Below are 15,565 nucleotides of genomic sequence, written 5' to 3'. Positions count from 1 at the left end.
GATGTCGGCAAAACTAAGTGGAAAGAAGGTCCATGATGCCAGCCTACTGGGTAGGATTTACAGCAGCTAAAGATTGCTTGATAAGTACTAAAATTGCAGGTCATCTCTAAGACTGCTTCGTCTTTGAGCTGAGCAGCCATTCAATTGCCCTTCAAGTGTCACACAATTATTTTCACGGACTCTTAGAGTCTACCAGGTCAGCTTGCTATCTTTCTAACCAATTCGGAAATGTCCTCTAAATATCCCTGACCACAAGGCTAACCAGCCTTTGTTTAAACTCTTCCAGTGATGGAGAGCTCACTACTTCACAAAGCTAATAATTTTTTAAATCTGTTTTCTTTAAGTTCTACTTCATATTGAACTTGTTCTACATATGCCTTATTCTGAAATGGTTATACCTTAGAGTTCTAATTAATCCCCTTCAAACACAAACTAAGGGATTAGATCCTCCACATAGGAAGCCTCCGAACTTTTGAAAACACGTGAATATTTGCATTTTGGCTGCTCTGCTTACTAGCTGTGTAAACTCCAGTAATTTTTCAAATTTCTCTGTCTACATGTCCTCATCTCTCCAATAGAATTAGTAATATTTATTTTTTAGGGACAGTTAGAAGAAGAAATGCCAGACACACAGTAAGTGTTCAACTAAGTGCGTGCTTAATCTTTCAATAGACTTCTCCTTAAATCTGGTACTAGAGAAACAATGTTGAAAAATGCCTTTGATTTTAGGGAGTTTCCTTCATAATGAAAAAGGCAAAAACTAAATATGCCATCTCTATAAAATGTGCCAAACTATGAGAGGAGATATACAGTGTCAAGGAAGCATGAACAAGCCAACTAATTTGGTTCAAGGGGGAATAAGGACAGTTTCTGGCAGAAGTGACTTTTAAGGTGAGATTTGATGGATGATGAATTGCCCGAGTGAAAACGATTAAGTTAAAATAGTTGCAAGAAGATAGAATAACATGTGAAAAAAATCCTAAAAGGTAAAGGAATGAACAAAGGTTTAGAAATAAAAGCTGTTTAGTATGGCTTTAGTGTGGTATGTCTGGCTATAAGTAGTGATAGTAATAATAATATTAATAATACTGTAACTGAAACTTTGGAAGAAGGGCAGATTATGGACAGCCTTCTATGCCATGTTAACTACAGGAAGTAAGAAACTATTAAGGGATTTCAAGGAAAGCAGCAATGTGATGAGATTTGTAGTAGGGAGATAATCTGATGATGTTTTAGGTGCTAAAGTTCATGGTACCCCTATTGCCTAAGTAGGATGTGGTATACACTTGGGAACATTTCAGGGCTATAATATGTCCTTTTATCCTTAAAAATTGTTGCCCAAGCCGTATATCCCCCCCCCTTTTTTTTTTTAGAACAGACCTAATTTGCATCTATAGTCATAGCATAACTATTCACAGTACATTCTCCTTTTTTCAAAATGGTCCTAGGTTAAACAAAAACGACAAGGTCACTGGGCCTAGTCCCCAGAAACTTTGAATCTTAATTTATCCCCCATTCTTTTAGAGTTCTTACTAGGGAGACCCTAAGTTTATATGCAGGCTCAACCTGCATATAAGAATTTGTTTCTGTTGTTATTATCATTTTTAATTTTCTGACTAAGGAAAATGTAGGGATATGATTACACTACCCATTCATTATATGTCTCATAAGCTACTCAATGGTAAGGAAAATCTTTCTATAGTCTAGTAACCGTTATTGTCCTTCTTTCAAAGAGGAAAACATCTCTTGCTGTATTCTACCAAAGCCAGTGTGTGTGTTTGACGCTGAGTTTTTCACAGTACACATAATCATAGTCTTATGAAATTTGGCTGTAGCAAGTAATGGCTGAGTTAAGATGTAGCCAAGGCAGAAGGTCGTTTCAGTAAATGGAAGAGCAGGTCACTGAAGAAGATCCTAAGTGTTGGATAGACAAGGGACTGTCTTGGGATGATGAAAAGCTCTAGAATAGAAGGAAAATCAGAAGTCTGGTATCAACATCTTTAAGAAACGAGGACTATTGACAAAATTCTGTTAATTGCAGCAGTGAAAGGGATGAGAGACAGAAAACCTAGAGGATGAGCCACAGAATACCAAGGGATTGTACATAAAGATCAAGGAGACATAGTGCGGAAATGGAGCAAGGTGAGAAGCTCTCAAGTCAGACTCTTAGAGGCAAAAAATAATGATGTCTTGTGCAGCAAGCCAAGTTTTTCACAACACCAAGAGAGAAATGGACTCTTTACTGAAGAGAGAAAGGATGGAGAGGAGTGTATCAGGGACAATTTCACAGAACAGGAGAGAAAACTTGCAAAGAGAACAGTGACTTTGAGTTAGGAGAAGAGAAACACAGAAAACAATGGGGATTATAATGTGAGATTAGACAGATGCTTTTGACTTTCTTTCTTGGGTGCTGGGTCTGCAGAACAAAGACAAAGACACTGGGCATACTGGATTTAACTTTTTAACCAATCTTCCTTCCTTCTTTCCTTCCTTCCTTCCTTCCTTCCTTCCTTCCTTCCTTCCTTCCTTCCTTCCTTCCTTCCTTCCTTCCTTCTTTCCTTCCTTTCTTTTTTGAGATGGAGTTTCCCTCTTTTTGCCCAGGCTGGAGCTCAATGGTGCGATCTCGGCTCACGGCAACCTCCACCTCTTAGGTTCAAGCGATTCTCCTGCCTCAGCCTCCCGAGTAGCTGGATTACAGGCATGTGCCACCATACCTGGCTACTTTTGTATTTTCAGTAGAGACGGGGTTTCTCCATGTTGGTCAGGCTGGTCTTGAACTCCTGACCTCGGGTGATCCACCCGCCTTGGCCTCCCAAAGTGCTGGGATTACAGGCATGATCCACAGCTCACGGCCCATCTTTTCTTAAAGTTATAAACTACTCAATGCCATTAAGCCCACAGGGAGACTGAGGATGTGGAATTAGCCCTGAAATCTTACAGGATACAGATAGTCTTCCTGGGGTATATCTGACTTCTGCAGAAGTCCAGGTTTCTGACTATGGAGAAAAATCTCCATTGGAAGGAATAAGCTATGTTCTGTCTTTTGCTGGAGACTCAGGAACGTTGTCCAGGGTTTAAGGATATGAGCAAATGGATTCATAGAAAGTGTGTAAGGTTCAAAGTGGATGTGAGAGACAAATTTGGGAGCAGCTTCAGAGTGTGGTCTCTGAAGCCAAACCTGAGTTTGGTTTCTAGCTACATGATTAACCAACAGTTTCCTCTTCTGCCAATTAACCACTGAGAAATGTCTGATTGTCCCATAGAGTCATTGGACCCTGACTTCCAAATGTTTGGGAAACACTTAATAAAAGCAGAAATTCACCAGGAATTGAATGTTTCCAGGGACCTAAGAAAGAAGGGGAGTTTTCTGACAAAATGGAGGATGCACTTTTGATATCTATGGTCTGGATTATGCCAGATTTCCAGAGCCAGTGGTTTCATCTCTGGGAAATTCCTACACTTATTTGCAGAGGAAGAATGAGAACCCTGGAAAGATCAACACAGATGCTTCCCTTTCTGCAGAGAAGACTTCTAAACTTCAAATATACAGCTCTTATGGTGCATACATGCCTTGTCACCCAACCAGCAACTCACTGAGGAGTGGGTACTTTGGATAGTTGTTTTTCATTTACCCCATATGAAGAAAATTAAATATAAGGATTATTTCCAAGGCACTCTTGATCATATTCAGAAACTGCAGAAACATCAAAGATCCTTGGAGTTGAAAATACAGCATGATTGTTTTCTCACCCTAACTTAACTATGGATATTCACCCTAACTTATTTAATAAAATGAAAAATAAAAATAAGAACACAGTAGTCTCATGGAAGTATATAGTGTGCTTTATAATTTAACTCTGAGGTTGATTAATGTCATGCTCACAGATTGCATAAATTCACCCATGAATCTATAGAGTATGTAGCCTTCATACCTATGCGTATATATGGAGTCAACCACAAATGAGCAAAAGAGACCTTATAGGTTAATGAACGTCTCTAAGATATGCCCCCATCCCCACCCCCTATTTCCACCATATCTTACATTTTGAGCTTCTTGAGGGTAGGGACTATGTCATAATAATCTATTGCTCTAAGCAACTAGAATGGTGGATATCACATTAAGATGTACTCAGTTAATTCAGTATTGATGGGTTACATCAGTCATTTAGTTATGTATTAATTTTAAAAGCACAGGGCATCTTTCAAAAAATAGAAAAACGTGTCAAACACAAAACCACCAATTCAAATATTTGTGCACATTTTCATCATTAATATAAACTCTCCTCAATCATTTTCTGGAGATAACTATTGAAATATTACCAAGTGATATGGTTTGGATGTGTGTCTCTGCCCAAATCTCATATTGAAATGTAATTCCCAGTGTTGGTGGTGGGGCATGGTAGGAGGTAATTGGACTGTGGGTGTGAATCTCTCAAATATGGTTTAGCAGCATCCCCCTTGCTACCATCCACTTGATTGTGAGTGACTTCTCATGAGAGATCTGGTCATTTAAAAGTGTGTAGCACCAGCCAGGTGCAGTGGCTCACGCCTGTAATCCCAGCACTTTGGGAGGCCAAGGCGGGCAGATCACGAGGTCAGGAGATCGAGACCATCCTGGCTAACCCGGTGAAACTCCGTCTCTACTAAAAATACAAAAAAATTAGCTGCGCCTGGTGGCAGCACCTGTAGTCCCAGCTACTCGGGAGGCTGAGGCAGGAGAATGGCGGGAACCCGGGAGGCGGAGCTTGCAGTGAGCCGAGATTGCGCCACTGCACTCCAGCCTGGGGGACAGAGCCAGACTCTGTCTCAAAAAAAAGTGTTTAGCACCATCCTCCTTGCTCTCTTGCTCCTGCATTTGCTGTGTGACATGCCTGTTCCCCTTTTGTCTTCCGCCATGTTTGAAGCTTCCTGAGCCTTCACCAGAAGCAGATGCTTCCATGCTTCCCGTACAGCCTGCAGAACCGGGAGCCCAGTAAACCCATTTTCTTATAAATTACACAGTCTCAGGTATTTCTTTACAGCAATGCAAGAATGAACTAATACACCGAGTTTTGAATAGATGGAATAAACATACAGTGGAGTTTTCCCATTGAGCTGTCTAGAAACCACCTTGGAAGCTATGTAGACTTTAAAACATTTCTTAGCAGAATCCTTTTACGTCTTCAACTTTAGTTTCCTTCTGTTGGTCTCTGCTTCAGAGTATTCTTCCCTTGATATGTCAGCTCATACTTTCCAAGTCGAACCTCATTTGTTATGTCTTCCACATTTTTCAATTCCCTGTGTGCCTTAAAAAAGTATTAATTTTGCCTTAGTTATGACTGGTGTTTATAACACTCACCCTCACATATCATCTGCAAATGTTATTCATATTTGGTTTCTACTCACTCTCAGATCGTTTGAGAAGATATCGCTTTCAAAGAGCCCTCAATCAATCTGTAGAGTCTCTCTGGACTTACCTTCCCCACTTGAAATGATCTCATGTCATTTCTCATTTTTCTTTGTCCTGAATGCCTTGTCAACTCTACACTCCTAAAAGAATGCTCATATCTAAACAAATGCGAACTGTAAACACCTCAGTAATTTCAAAGCATCAGGTCCTTTTTGAGTTATAGTAAAACGATGTCTCCGCAATCTCCCTCCTGTGTCTCGGCCTCAACACCATTAGATTCTTATCAATCTATTGGGAAACACAAATTCTCCAAGCCCCAGTTCACTGCCTGGACACAGGTTGCTGACTGTCATAAATTCCTTAAAAAATTGTTTTAATTGAAGAATGATATGGGTGGTGAAAGGTTTTTGTTTCTTTCTTTCTTTTTTTTTTTTTTTATCAAAGATTAAAGTTGAACTAACTGTCCGATGAGTTTATGGATTACTGCTCTCCTACTTTCTGAATACCAGAAATAAACTTGCTTCCGTTTTTTTCTATAGTCCTTCAACATCTCACCTTCCCATTTCTAGAAGACTTTTCAAAACTAATTGCCAGTGTTCCAGTAACTTCATTAGCTAATCCCTTAACACCCTGGTGAGTATGTCATCCAGAGCTACAGAAAAGATACAACTCAGTAATTTGAGAAGAAATTGGGGTCAGGTTCTTTGCAGTATTTTAGATTTTATTTTTTGCTTTCTTTACCATTTTCATCAAGATCGAGTATTTTTCCACTTTCTTTCAACTCTTTAAGGCACAGATTTTTATACTTTAATTTTTGTGTCAAAATTACGTATTTTCTCACACTTTCAACACTTTTGGGCTTAAACCTAACACTCTTCCTTCTCCCACTAATTAAGCAAACAGTTTCACCTTTTCAGCCACTGTCAATAAAGAAGATATTTTGATGTGTCAAGTTATTCTGAAACACTTCTGCCTTTTCTTGCCAATAGCATAGCTACAATTCTCTCTGGATGAGAAATGAAATGAAATATTTATTTTCAATACAAAATCATATACATATCATGTGGTTGCTCCTGCAGTAACCTTTTAAATATTACTCTCTTAAAGTTCTAGTTTCTTGCTGGCGTACTTTTCAAACTTTATATACACACAATTATTAATTATTTTTTATAATATTTGAATAATTCAAAAACAAACATCATTTAAAAAGCAGGACAAATATCTTTTTCCTGAATATTTGAACACGTTTTTAAAATCACACTATTTTAATGTGTACCTACTAAATTATAACTGGTAAACAACTATAAGCAAAGTCACCTGAATATATATTCTTCAAAGAAATTGTGAATCTACCACATTCTAGAATATACTGTAACTGCTCCAAGCCTTCATATGGAAATTTTAAAGTGAAAGCATTCGTTTTATAACTTTGCGTTGAAGCTCTAAGTTGTTCAATTCTGTTTAAGATCTAGAAAAAGAACTACTTGTTCTTGGGAATTATTTGTGATGATTTTAACTAATTCCTCTCATTTCATATAAAAGTAACCCAAATAGAACTGCTGGAATAACTACAGCAATAACTAGTGTTTATTTTATTTATTTATTTATTTATTTATTTATTTATTTATTTATTTATTGAGACAGAGTCTCACCCTGTCGCCAGGCTGGAATGCAGTGGCACAATCTCGGCTCACTGCAACCTCTGCTGCCCAGGTTCAAGTGATTCTCCTGCCTCAGCTTCCTGCATAGCTGGGACTACAGGCACGCGCTGCCATGTCCAGCTAATTTTTGTATTTTTAGTAGAGATGGGGGTTTCACCATGTTGGCCAGGATGGTCTCAATCTCTTGACCTCGTGATCCGCCTGCCTTGGCCTCCCAAAGTGCTGGGCTTACAGGTGTGAGCCACCACACCTAGCCTAGTGTTTATTTTTAATTTTTTGTTTATTTCAATAGGTTTTGGGGGAATAGGTGGTGTTTGGTTACAAGAATAAGTTCTTTAGTTTTGATGTCTGAGATTTTGGTGCACCCATCACCCGAGCAGTGTACACTGTACCCAATGTGTAATCTTTTATTCCTCACCTCCCTCCTGCCCTTTTCCCTGAGTCCCCAAAGTCCATCGTATCATTTTTATGCCTTTGCATCCTCATAGCTTAGCTCTCACTTATGAATGAGAGCATACAATGTTTGATTTTCCATTCCTGAGTTACTTTCCTTAGAATAATGGTCTCCAATTCCATCTAGGTTGTTGCAAATGCCATTATTTTGTTCCTTTATATGGTTGAGTAGTATTCCAGAGTGTGTGCATGTGTCTATCTATCTATCTATCTATCTATCTATCTATCTATCTATCTATCATCTATCTATCTATCAATCTATCTATATCACCCTTTCTTTATCTACTGGTTGATTGATGAACATTTGGGCTGGTTCCATATTTTTGCAGTTGTGAATTGTGCTGCTATAAACATGCATATGCAAGTATCTTTTTCATATCATGACTTCTTTTCCTCTGGGTAGATACCCAGTAGTAGAATTGCCGGATCAAATGGTAGATCTGCTTTTAGTTCTTTAAGGAATCTCCACACTGTTTTCCACAGTGGTTGCACTAGTTTACATTCTAACTAACAGTGTAAAAGTGAATAACTAGTGTTTAAAACTTGAAAAATATAAAGTGTGGATTCATAGAGCCTTTATCCAATGGCTTTTATTTAGTATAACATTAAAAACCTGTCATCTCACTTAAAGGTATACTATCAAACTAAAAGCATTCACTCTCTGAAATAAATATACATAAAATTCTAAATAAGAAGAATTTATGGATTTTCACAAGCCTGCTGAAGAGCATTGGGAATACTGAGTAATAGCACTAATTTATATGTGGATGGTCTTTTGTTGCAATCTTATAATCACTTTCTCGTCTTCTTTTGGCTAGTTGGAGATCTTGGAGCCCATTTTATTATGGTTCATTATTCCCTTGTTATTCCCAATTCTTCAAATCTGCATAAAGGGCAATTACATCATATGATATCCATAATAAAGTCAATCTTTTTGTGGGTTGAAGTTTAATTTTATAATAAGTGGCTTTTTAACAAGTAACATTTTAATTTTAGTTTTAATAAAAGATTGTGATAATACAAAAATTTCAAAGAAATTATTTCTACAACGAATGGCAATGATTTTAGGTGATAGAACATGCTTTAAAGAAATCACTTTATTTCTTTAGAGCAGTTTTAAGTTCACAGCAAAATTGAACAGAATGTACAGAGAATTTCCATATACCTCCTGCTCCCACCCATGCACCACCTCCCTCACTGTCGATATGCCACACTGAGTGGTACATTTGTTACAATCAATGAAACTACATTGACAGATCATTATCATCTAAAGTTCAGAATTTACATTATGGTTCACTCTTGATGTTTTATATTCTGTGTGTTTTGATGAATGTAGTATGACATAAATCTAACATTACTGTGTCATACAGAGTCACTTTACTGCCATAAAAGTTTTCGGTGTTCTGCCATGGCAGTCCCCAACCTTTTTGGCACCAAGCACTAGTTTGGTGGAAGACAATTTTTCCATGGACTGAGAGCGGGTGTAGTTTCAGGATGATTCAAGCCCATTATATTTATTGTGTGCTTTATTTCAATTATTATTACATTGTAATATAGAAGAAAATAATTCTACAGCTTACGATAATGTAGAATCAGTGGGATCCCTGAGCTTGTTTTCCTGCAACTAGACAGTCCCATTTGGGGATGATGGGAGACAGTGACAGATCGTCAGCCGTTAGATTCTCATAAGGCACATACAACCTCGATCCCTCGCATGTACAGTTCACAATAGGGTTCACGCTCCTATGAGAATCTAATGCCACAGCTGACCTGACAGTGGGCAGAGCTCAGGCAGTAATGTGAACCATGGGGAGTGGCTGTAAATACAGATGACACTTCATTCACTCATCCTGGGATCACCTCCTGCTGTGTGGCCCAATTCCTAATAGGCCACGGGCCAGTACTGGTCCATGGCCCAGGGGTTAGGGACCCCTGCTCTCCCACCATTTTCACGTTTCCAAAATGTTATATAATTAAATTATGTATATGTGGCCTTTTTTATATTGACTTGTTTTACTTGGTAATATATATATTTTTGTTTCCTTCATGTCTTTTTATGGCATGATAGCGCATTACTTTTCAGTGTTACGTAATATTCCACTGTCTAGCTGCAGGTCAGTCTTTGGGGCCTCAGGCTCTCGAGGACCCAGGGTCCAGGTGTATTCTGGCAGACCCAGGTTCTAGGCCTACTTCAATAAACTCTAGTAATAAGCCAGCCCTGACAGACCAAGATCCAGGACCACTCCTGCAGACACAGGCACCAAGCCAGCCTCCATGGACTCGGGACCCAGGTCTGCCTGCCCCCATGGATTCAGACTGCAAGTCTGTCATAGTGCCAGGCTAGCCTCCATGGCTATGGGCTCCATACCCACCCCTGTGGACCCAATCAACAGGTCCACCCCAGTGGTGCCAGGGAGGTCAAGGCTGCAGTGAGCCAAGATCACACTACTGAACTCTAGCCTGGGTGACAGAGTGAGAATCCATCTCAAAAATAACAGCAGCTGGCCGGGTGCAGTGACTCTTGCCTGTAATCCCAGCACTTTGGGAGACTGAGGCAGGCAGATCACGAGGACAGGAGTTCGAGACCAGCCTGGCCAACATGGTGAAACCACGTCTCTACTAAAAATACAAATAATTAGCTGGGCAGGTGCCTGTAATCCCAGCTACTTGGGAGGCTGAGGCAGGAGAATTGCTTGAACCTGGGAGGTGGAGGTAGCAGTGAGCCAAGAGCGTGCAACTGCACTCCAGCCCAGGCAACAGTGCGAGACTCCTCCTTAATAATAATAATAATAATAATAATGATAAAACAGCAACTGCAATAAAATACCAACATGTCGTATTAGTACATGATAGATATAATTTTTATTTGTCAATTAAAAATAAATTTTAAAAAGGAAGCAAGGCGAACATGATGCACTGTGTAAAAAAAAAAAAATGTAAGCAGGCCTTTAGCGATCTGTTTACAAGGTGTGCAGCGGGAGAACCTGTCCTACAGCCCCATGATGAGGTTTCAGTGTGTGGTGAGCCTCTGCCCCAGACTGAGAGCTTCACAAGCTCTCAGGTTCCCTCCCTGAGGTGATACAGGATGGCTGGCATGGCCTGGAGTTGGGTACGTCCCTTTGCCCAGGTGAGCCAGACTCTCATAAAACCCTAGCAGGTTAGCCTCTGTTAATGAGTTTCTCCTGAGAGCAGACCTCATTAAGAAGAGCAGAAGGCTCTGGTTTATTTCAAAATGGTTCCTTTTCCCTTCTCCCTGCCAGAAGCGCTGGGGGATTTTCTCCGACATTCATTGTGAGGACCTGGTCGAGTCCCTGGAGGTAAATCTCACAAAATGTGGGAGCCTGCCTGTGACTCAGTCTCCCTGGAGTTTTTATCCTGACTCGTCCACACCAAGCCTCCAGCCATTCTTCAGTCACAGCTCAGGTTCTCCCATCCTGGCTCTGTTCCTGCAGAGGCTTTTGCTGGTAGATTTTGGCTTGGGTAAGTTGTGATTCTCTGGTTCCTGTCTGTTTCTCCAATTTTGGGGACCACAGTGTACCCTGTGCCCTTACTTCTCTGACAGCTCTAAGAAGAGTTGATTATTTTCCAGTGTTTAAAAAATTTATCTTAATTTTAATTTTTAAATTAAAATAGGTACAGGATATGCAGCTTTGTTACATAGGGAAATGTATGCCATGGTAGTTTGCTGCACGTATCAACCCATCACCTAGGTCTTAAGCCAAGCATGCATTAACTATTTTTCCTAATACTCTCCCTCCCTGTATGCCATCCCCTCTACGAAAGAGCCAAAACCAGGAATACCATTTGACCCAGCAATCCTATTACTGGGTATATACCCAAAGGAATCTAAGTTATTCTATTACAAAGATACATGCACATGTGTGTTCATTGCAGCACTATTCACAACAGCAAAGACATGGAATCAACCCAAATGTCTATCAACGATAGACTGGATAAAGAAAATGTGGTGCATGTACACCATGGAATACTATGCAACCCTAAAAAGGATTGAGATTATATCCTTTGCAGGCACATGGATGAAGTCGGGAGCCATTATCCTCAGGAAAATAACGCAGGAACACAAAACTAAATACTGCATGTTTTTACTTGTAAGTGGGAGCCGAATGATGAGAATTTTCAGTTTTTTCAGTTTTGTACTTTCTAGGATGAAGTAGACACTTCTGAGCCTCTTACAGGCCAGACTGGAAACTGGAAGTCGGAACAGGCTCTTGTAGGTGGATCTTTAAATACTTTGGAAACTCTAGACTTTCATTCCTGACATCCCATCAGGAAGACCCTGGCAATCACTTTATAGAATAGACTTAATATGTAGAATTACATAATATGTATAATTACATATAATTCCTGTTATATGTGGTGTTTAAAAAGACCATTTAATGTCAATATCAAATATTGTTTAATAATCAATTGGAGCACAAAAATAAGGCTAATTTTAGTTGAATCTTCTAAGGTGCACTGAGCACTTTTCCTGTGCCAGTCTCCAGGCTGAATTAATTAGATGATGGTTTCTTTAAAGGTTATAAAGCAGAAAATGCATGCACTATTATTATCTGATGAGGAAACTGAGATTTCTTTTTTTTTCCTCCCCTTAGAAACCAGAAGACTTAAATACATTCCTGAGAGACTCTCATGAAGACGGAATTAAAATGCTCCCTAACGGCTGATACCTTATGGGAATTCCAGGGAAGTAGATGCAGGTACTATTACATTTTTTCTTGCTAATATTTATAGAGCATTTACTGCATCCATAGTGCACTGATACAGCGCTCTGGGGAATTAGAGAAGTGTAAGCTTAGCATGATATTAACTCAGGGATTTATATTCTAGTAGGGGAGACTAGATATGAGCTTAAATATCTATAATCCAGGATAAAAACGTGGCAAGGAGCATGGGAGAAATGAGAGGAGGGAGCAATGCCTCTGATTAGCGGAACTGGGAAGAAGGCTGACATGAGGCCAAGCTTTGAGATGGAGCCACTGGTAGGTGAAAAAGACCTGGTAGGTGGAATTCACTGGCAGGTGAAGGCGATGACCATAAAGCCGAGGCATGAGGGCCCAGGTGTGCTTAGCAAGGAGCAAGTTACTCTTATTGGCTGCAGTGTTTGGTGATAGTGTGAAAAACAGTGGCAAATCAGTAGATTGGAGAATATGAGGCCGGGCCTTGAAGGCCAGGCTAAGGCATTTAGACTTAGGTTTTTGGAGCCCTATAGGGGTACTGGAGGATTGCCAAAGTGTAGCAAAGATCCAGACATCTTTAATGTTGGCAGAAACTTGACTGGTATCTAGTCCATAATATCACATTTGATAATCTGATAATGAGAGAGTCATTAACGCCCAAGATTGCCCATGATAACAGCAAAACGACATATTGTGAGGATATACGGTTCTAAATTTAAAATTTTCAGGAGCAACCCCCAGTGTCTTCTTAATCACAAGTGAGTAGGTGCCGGTAGAGGAACTGACCTCTCAGCAACTAGGTGGAATTAATCCCACAGTACCTTCATCTCAACTAAGCTTCATGGTCTCATGTAGTTTTTGTAACAATTCTGGAAGATAGGTATTACAGTTTCTATTTAGTAGCTGAGAACAATATCTTCTGTAGTATAATGTGTGAATCTGGGTAGCAAAGATGATCTTGAATTAAATCTCTGGTCAATAAAAAGCATTATTACGTTTTCAGACCTCACTACTTTGTTCAGGATTTCTCCTCCTTTGACCCTTTGTCCCAGAACTAATTCTGGGCCGGGCACAGTGGCTAGTACCTGTAATCCCAGCACTTTGAGAGGCCGAGATAGCAGGATCACCTGAGGTCAGGAGTTTCAGACCAGCCTGGCCAACATGGTGAAACCTTGTCTCTACTAAAAATACACACACACACACACACACACACACACACACACACAAATTAGCCGGGTGTGGTGGTGGGTGCCTGTAATCCTAGCTACTCGGGAGGCTGAGGCAAGAGAATCTCTTGAACTACTCGGGAGGCTGAGGCAAGAGAATCTCACTGAGGCTGCAGTGAGTCGAGGTCACCCCATTGCAGTCCAGCCTGGGCAATGGAGTGAGACTCCTTCTAAAAAAAAAAAAAAAAAAAAAAAGGAAAGAAAGAAAAAGAAAGCAAGAAACTAATTTCTCGGCAATGTGGGGGCATGCTGAGAGGCGGGGAACCTGCCTGCCCGGAGCAGCAGCCACGCCTTTGGCAATACCATTCCCTTTTCCTGGAATTCCTTTTCCCTGAATTCACTAAACACACTTATTCATCAAATATGGCTTCCTTCACCTTTTTTAGATTTGACTTTCTCTTCCTAAACTTTAAGAAGAAGAAGAAGAAAAAAAAAAAAACTGTGGTGTTTCCCCAATGAAGATACTAAAGCAGAGATTCAAGGAAAATATTTTCTGTATAGGGTGTAAAAAAACCCCATTGGGGAAGCAGGGAAGTTACAAAGGAACAAAGAGTCTGCCAGGAAAGAGTGTGTTAAGTCTCAGCAAGAGGCGTCTACTCCCACGGAAACTTTAGGAAATAGTATAAAATGCAGCCCTCAGAATCCTTGTTTTTTGGGGAGGGTGTGTGGCCTGGAGTTTTATACAGCATTTCTCATGAGTCATTGACGGAGGGCTGCTCCCGCGGTGCTGGCTCCCTGGCACCTCTGGCCCCATGCATGCTGACAGGAGGACTTGCAGTACTAGAGAAAATTCCTCAGATGCAAACATGAAGAGGCATCAGTTAGACATCAGCCGGGATACACTGGCTTGGCAGGGGCTGACGGATATGGGCGGGGCACTGGCAACATTCATGATCATGTGCAATCAATACTGCTGGTTGTTATTAGTAAACAGCCAGCTGTGAAAGGCCCAAGAGATTGTGGAATTGAGAGAGTGGAATCAGGCCACCTGTCCTCTGGCAGAGAACAGGTAATGAGTTCCATGTCCCTGCTGAGGTGTCATGCTCCAGCTGAGAGCCCCAAGCAGCATATGGAACCGTGAACTGCTAGCCTTTTTGTATAGAAGAGATGCTCTGAACCCACTCGTCAGCAGGACAAAAAGCATTGGGTTGTCTTTAGCCATTGAGCTGGTAGGTTTGTGTCGACCCAGGCACTCTCTGTGACCTTGCATTGGGCGGGCTTGATTAATTGTGAACAAATGTTCACAGAGACGTCAAAGCAAAATGAAAGGGAAGAAAAAGCTAATGAGCCATCACAGATCCTGAAATAACCTGCAAACGAGTCTGATGCTCCTCTTTCCTTTAAATCATCATGGTTTGCAATGATCAGGAATTTCTGATTATCATTCAGATTCTTAAAAATGCAGAGCTGTACCTTCTTTCTACTCACAGAAGCCTTCATGGTAGCACATTGGTTCTACCAACTGGTAGAAATATTTGTCTACTAACTGGACAAATATTTTTTGTCTTAAAGTGAGGAAGGAAATCCACTTGTCAGTGATTCTGAGTTTTGCTAAGCGGTGGTTTCGAATCTTAACTTTGATGTCAAATGGACACATGTTTTAATTCCTTATCCACCATTAACTAACTTACTTGCTGTGTAATGTTGGGCAAGTATCTCATGAACTCTCCAAATCACAATTTGCTTGGCCGGGCATGATGGCTCACGTCTGTAATCCCAGCACTTTGGGAGGCTAAGCCTGGCAGATCACCTGAGGTCAGGCGTTCGAGACCACCCTGACCAACATGGTGAAACCTTGTCTCTACTAAAAATACAAAAATTAGCTGGGTGTGCTGGCACGCACCTGTAATCCCAGCTACTCAGAAGATGTGCTGGCACGCACCTGTAATCCCAGCTACTCAGGAGACTGAGATGGGAGAATTGCTTGAACCTGGGATGTGGAGGTTGCGGTGAGCTGAGATTGCGCCACCGCACTCCAGCCTGGGTAAAAGAGCAAAACTTCATCTCAAAAAAAATAAATAAATAAATCACAATTTCCTCATCTGTAAAATGGGTCCAATGATGATGGTGCCCAATTCAGAGGATCATGAGGATTAAATGAAATGAGTTAAAAATTATTGCCTGAAATATAGGAAGAAC

The sequence above is a fragment of the Piliocolobus tephrosceles genome, chromosome 9 (genome assembly GCF_002776525.5).
Source record: "Piliocolobus tephrosceles isolate RC106 chromosome 9, ASM277652v3, whole genome shotgun sequence".
NCBI lineage: Eukaryota > Metazoa > Chordata > Mammalia > Primates > Cercopithecidae > Piliocolobus > Piliocolobus tephrosceles.
This window is presented reverse-complemented; position numbering follows the sequence as displayed.